The sequence below is a fragment of the Herpailurus yagouaroundi genome, unplaced genomic scaffold, assembly GCF_014898765.1.
Source record: "Herpailurus yagouaroundi ecotype Mexico unplaced genomic scaffold, PumYag 141, whole genome shotgun sequence".
Lineage (NCBI taxonomy): Eukaryota > Metazoa > Chordata > Mammalia > Carnivora > Felidae > Herpailurus > Herpailurus yagouaroundi.
In genome coordinates this window covers 33,781,243-33,787,242 of record NW_024412396.1, presented here as the reverse complement: position 1 = coordinate 33,787,242, position 6,000 = coordinate 33,781,243, and positions in this window count along the sequence as shown.

Sequence of the window (6,000 nt, the reverse complement as noted above, 5' to 3'; positions counted from 1 at the left end):
AGTAGGAAAATATTGAAGAAGTGAGTGTTTAGAAAGGATATGAGGACAAAGACCCAAGCTTGAAGAATATTAAAGAGTAGGGAAAAGAAAAAAGGAATTTTTTACTGAAAAAAAAAAAAAAACCACAGTTATGGTTAGAAATGGAAGATAACCAGTATTGTGTGATACTGTGAAACCTGATAATAACAGTATGTAGACTTGGACAACCACCAGGCTAGAAAGTTGGTGAGTCCAGACAGAACTTTAGGATAGAGCAGAAGGCTCCCAAAAGGGTCATTTTAGGGTATTAATAGCACAACTAGAGCTGAGGAATATGGACTCTAGTAGAGACTGTGATACCAATACACTAAGGGAAAAGGACAGGTGAGATCAGAATCCTACAAGTCGAGGTCAGAGCAGAGGCCAAGTGCTGGTGAGTTCACCCAGGCTGTGTGTTGGGGGAGGCTATAAGAGCAGTAAATGGTGGCGATTCTAACAGGTAGGTATTGGATGTCTCAGGGATGTAGGTTCAGGGTTCAGGGACCCAGATATGGGGGAGCTCAGGACAAGCCACTGAGACAGGGAACGGAACACACACAAAGCCAAAGCTCTGATAATGAATTCCCCTGGTCAGCAGTGGGGCAGCCGCAAAATCAGCTTAGGGTGAATCACAGGCTGCTATAGGATCGCCTAAGAGACTCCCTACTAGGAACTGCCTTAATTCTGGATTTGAGCTGGGCTGAGCTAAAAGGTGGCAGCTAAAATAAAGAAAACTAATCTATTAAAATGCAGTGTCCTATAACCCAGCAAGTCTGTCTTGTCAAATTTACTCTAGAAAAACACTGAATATGTCCAAAGAAGCATATTCAAGGATGCTCATCGAAACATTGTTTGCAACCAAAGAATTGAAAACAACCTCGGTGTCCATCAATAAGGGAATAATTATGTGCATCCATACTGAAATAATGCATAGCAATAAAAAATAAAGAAGATGTTCTTAGTGATTGACATGGGAAGATCTCCAACACAGAAGGTTGAGTTGGGGGGATAAAAAGAGGAACAATGTTATGAATTACTTGAAACTATTTATGTGTCTGAGAGAGAGTAAGAGGGAGAAAGAGACCTGCCAAATGTAGAGGGTTCTGGCAGGGTGGAACCTGGCCATGATTAAAGATCATTACATTTCGGGGGCGCCTGGGTGGCTCAGTCAGTTAAGTGTCTGACTTCAGCTCAGGTTATGATCTCGCGGTTCGTGGATTCAAACCCTGAGTCAGGCTCTGTGCTGACAGCTCAGAGCCTGGAGCCTGCTTTGGATTCTGTATCTCCGTCCCTCTGCCCCTTTCCCGCTCACACTGTCTGTCTGTCTCTCTCTCTCTCTCTCTCTCTCTCTCTCTCTCTCTCTCTCTCTCAGAAATAAACATTAAAAGTTAAAAAAAAAAATCATTACATTTTGACGTGTCACATACCGCAAAGATGCTGAGTCAGGAAGAACTAAGAAAAGGCAGATGGCTTTGGATAGAAGGGAGCCATGTCTGACCTTCAGGAGAGCCCCAGCAGCTGAGCAGCAGGATGAGAAGCCTGCAGAGGTTAGTGGGCGTGGTCTCCGCTGTTTCTAACCTGGGCCTTAAGGGTAAGAGAGGCATGTTGGAGCTGTCACAGATGGAAAGGTCCAGTGCAGAATTCTTAGATGTAGGCAGATCTGGGCATATACTCGAAGTGGAAAGGGAGAAAGCCCTTCAAAAGAGAAACTGAGGAGAGCACAGTGGGCCTATAGAGTGTTAAGAGTCCCAAGGAAACTCGGAGCCCACCCTGCCCCCTTATTTTACAGTTGAGGAAACTGAGGCCTAGCGAGGTGTTGTGGGTTAAGATCATGGTCCGGAATCCAGACTCCATCTCTTAGTAGCTTGGGAACTGCTTTGAGCCGCTATTGCCTCATCTTTGAAATAAAAGCAAAAGTTGTCTACTTCATAGAGTGGTGAGGCTTTTTTTCTATTTATTATTACTATTATTATTATCATTACTGTTATTAATTAACATTTATAAACATCTACCATGCCAGACCCTCTTGCAGTGCTCCACACAGACTAACTTACTTAATTTTCACAATAACCCTGTCGGGTAGGAACTATTATTGTTCCCCTTTTACGGCACAGAACTGAGGCATCGAGAAATGTTAAGTTACACAGCTAAAACATGACGGGAGCACCATTCAAAGCAGGCAGCGGGCTCCTGAGTCCAAGCTCTTAACTACTCGGTCTACTGCCTCTACATTAGGTCACTTAAAGTGCCCGATACAATGCCTCGCATGTGGGGAGGAATCAACAAAGTAAGAACAAGTATTGCTAGCTAGAGAAGGAGCCCACACCATAACTCAGGCTTCTCGGTGGCCAGGTGCATCGCTTTCACTATGCTGCACTGGTCGCCTCGTTCTGAATTACCCTGGAAAAGAAGGAAAAAGGAAAAACAACACAAAACAGAAAACCAGCTGCTCAGCAGCAGAGGAAGTCAGGGCCCAAATGACTCAGAATGAGAACTTTTGAAGCACAGGGGCCCAAGCCCCATCAGTCAAACCCCATTTCAAGCTCTTTCGTTCTCCCGGAGGTGGACTGAGTCAAGGATTGCTTAACACACAGGGAGCGTGAGTCACCGCTCGACAGTCCTTCTGGTTATATGGAGATTTTTTTACTCAGTTTTATAGTCATGACACAAATGATTTCTTGAAAAAAAAATTTTTTTTTTTTTAACATTTTTACTTATTTTTGAGAGACAGAACGCAAGTCGGGGAGGGGCAGAGAGAGAGGAAGACACAGAATCTGAAGCAGGCTCCGGGCTCTGAGCTGTCAGCACAGAGCCAGGAGCAGGTCTTGAACCCATGAACGGTGAGATCGCGACCTGAGCTGAAGTCGGTGAGATCGCGACCTGAGCTGAAGTCGGACGCTTAACCGACTGAGCCACCCAGGAGCCCCCCGCCCTCACCTTCTACGCGAGGAGATCTCCACCTGCACAGCTGGGATAGATGCAGCACAGACCGACCACGGGAAGGGGAGTTGTTCCTCAGCTTTCAGGGTAGCAGGCATGCCACAGTCCTCATACCACATTTGCACCCAACACACGTTTTGGCTTTTAAAAAGCAGCTTCTGGGGCGCCTGGGTGGCGCAGTCGGTTAAGCGTCTGGCTTCAGCCAGGTCACGATCTCGCGGTCCGTGAGTTCGAGCCCCGCGTCAGGCTCTGGGCTGATGGCTCGGAGCCTGGAGCCTGTTTCCGATTCTATGTCTCCCTCTCTCTGCCCCTCCCCTGTTCATGCTCTGTCTCTCTCTGTCCCAAAAATAAATAAACGTTAAAAAGCAGCTTCTGCATCCAAGATCGTCTTCAAATGGAGGGGCTTGTACGTTACAGTAAAGGCAATTCCATATCAACAGCTACAAGATCCAAAATGGTCACTGCTGTTCTTCTTTGTGCCTATAATAAAGCTTCATTAGGAGCCTAATGAGAATTTAAGGACTTTTTTCCTTACGCTATTCTGAAGATCTAGAACTAATTAGACACCCAGAGTGCTTTTCCACAGAGCCTGGGGCAGAAGGGAGGGGTACAGGGAAGTTATCCGTTCTTTGAATAAATGCTTACAAGGACCTGTTACAGGTTCTGCACTGAATGTTTAGAGGGTGGGGGCGAAAAACAGCAGAGTATGATCATGACCCTGCAGGACTTTATAATTTACTACACAATAAAAGACGGAGCTAGGATTCTAGGCTGGTCAGGGTGCTGGAACTCATATCCTGGTTAATACATTAATACATGCCATGCGACTCTGGGTGAGCGACTTGGCCTCTGCAAGCTTCCATTTCCTCATTGGGAAAATGGAATAATAACAGGACTGCCATCATAGTGTTGCTGCAAGAATTAAATGAGATAATGTATTTAAGAAATTGAATAGAATGTCTACCGTAGAGTGAGAGCTCGTTGCACGCTAGTTACTATTGTTGTAAGTAACCAAAAGCAGGTAAGAATCACATTAATCATGAGAACCATGAAGATAAAGTTCCTGAAGACAAAAGTGTTTCGAATAGGAATATACTTTGAAGAAATCTGGCCCCCTAGAACTGGAAGTGTCATGAACCATTTGACAAGAATGAGCGCTCTAAGTCCTCCCCAGATAAGGATTCTTCTTCTCTTCAAGGGATCCAAACTCCGGCCCCACCTCTAGACCGGTACATGCTCTAACCCCACTGTGTCTTTGTGCCAGCCACTCCCTGGGCTCTGGACCTGACTTCGTGGCACTGTTTCCTAGGGCCCTGTCCCTCCAAATGTAAAACCAATCTTCCTAAATCCTAATCTTCTCGACTCCAACGTCCCTGCTCCCCTGACCGCAGGGCAGACGACGCCAGTTCTCCGCTATTCGCCCTGGATCCTCAGTTAGCCTTAACATTTTTCCTTAAAACTTGGGTTTTTCAGGGTCACCTGTGTGGCTCAGTCGGTTAAGTGTCCAGCTCTCGATTTTGGCTCGGGTCATGATCTTGCCATTCGTGGGATTGAACCCCGAGTTGGGCTCCCTGCTGAGCGTGGGGCCTGTGCGGGAGTCTCTTCGCCCTCTCTCTCTGCCCCTCCCCTCCCCTGCTCTCTCTCTGTTTCCCTCTCTCCAAATACATAAATAAACATCAAAGAAAAAAAAAAAGGTGTTTCTTTCACACAGATGTCTTTCCTGCCCTCTAGAAACAAGGTAAGATCACACATGTGACCAAAAGTCTGGGCAACTAGTTTACTCTCTTAGGCATATTTCCATGTCTCCTTTGCTGGCCTGGCAAGATCTGTGAGTAGGGGAAGGGCATTAAGAGTTTCTTGTAGGTGGGTTGGCCCTGCAGTCACATACTCCACACCCCTATGCTTGCCCTTTAGAGCAAACACAATCATTATTAGTCGGATGTCACTTTTTTGGAATGGAGGGGCCCATGAACTTTTTTTTCCCCTGGACCCGGATGTCAAGGACAGGCAGTGATGGTGCAGAGAAAATGACAGGTGCTGCCAGAGGAGCCTGCCTCCAGCGGGGGCAGCAGCACGTCAGCCCTGGGCTCTCCCTGTACCGCTCCGGCCCCCGGATACACCTGGATATTGTAGAACAGCTCATCAGGCGAGGCAGAGCGTTAATGAAAACAGAGTGCATGGGAATGGCATCAAATCACTTGGTGCTTTGGGGTCTATTCTGGGGCTCGAGCAGATCTGATTGCATAATAGACCCATTTGACATAATTGGCAGTGGGAGCTGGCAGTTTCTTTGCTTGTTTGAGACCTGCAGCAGCTGGCACGAGAGACAAAGGGGGCCGGCATCATCTGGAATGAATCTAGGCAAATGCTGGAAAGGAGGAGCCGTTCCTCCCCCTTGGCCAGCGTTCTAGGCTCTGTGGTAACGTCCCCTGTCCTGACCCCCTAGGCGTACAACCTCTGTGGCCCCAAGGGCCTGACTGATCTCTTCACGTGGAACCTGCAAAGATAAGGTTATAAAGCCTGTGTATCATGGCCAGATCTAGGGAAATGCAAAGGCGGACATCCCACTTCTTTTCCATTTATTTTTTAAAGAAGCCCTGAGACTCCTGTCAGAACGAGCTCAGCCCCTTGGTAGAAGTCAGATTTGTCAAGGTCCACGCTAATTTGAAACTTTGAGATTGAAATAGTTCTGTTGCATTAGAGTTAGGAGCACAGGCTTTGAAAGTATCACCCTACCCTTTACTCACTGCTGGTACGGGGGCGGGGGGGACAAAGCAGGATGGCAATGGATGGCTCGATCGTCACCTCGCAAACCCATGGAGCAGCCTTAGCATCCAGCCTCCCCAGTGGACACAGTCTGCCGCATACAGGACCAGCTGGAGTCAGTGTTGCTAACTGATTGAACCTGCATCTAACAAGGCTTTAGACCTAAGCCCCAATTTATGGACAACTGAGGGGCTGGAGAAACAAGTTAAGTGTCACCAAGAGGAAACAGATCCAGAATAAGGGATAGTCCACAGTCTCTTCAGCAAGAGACTGCGT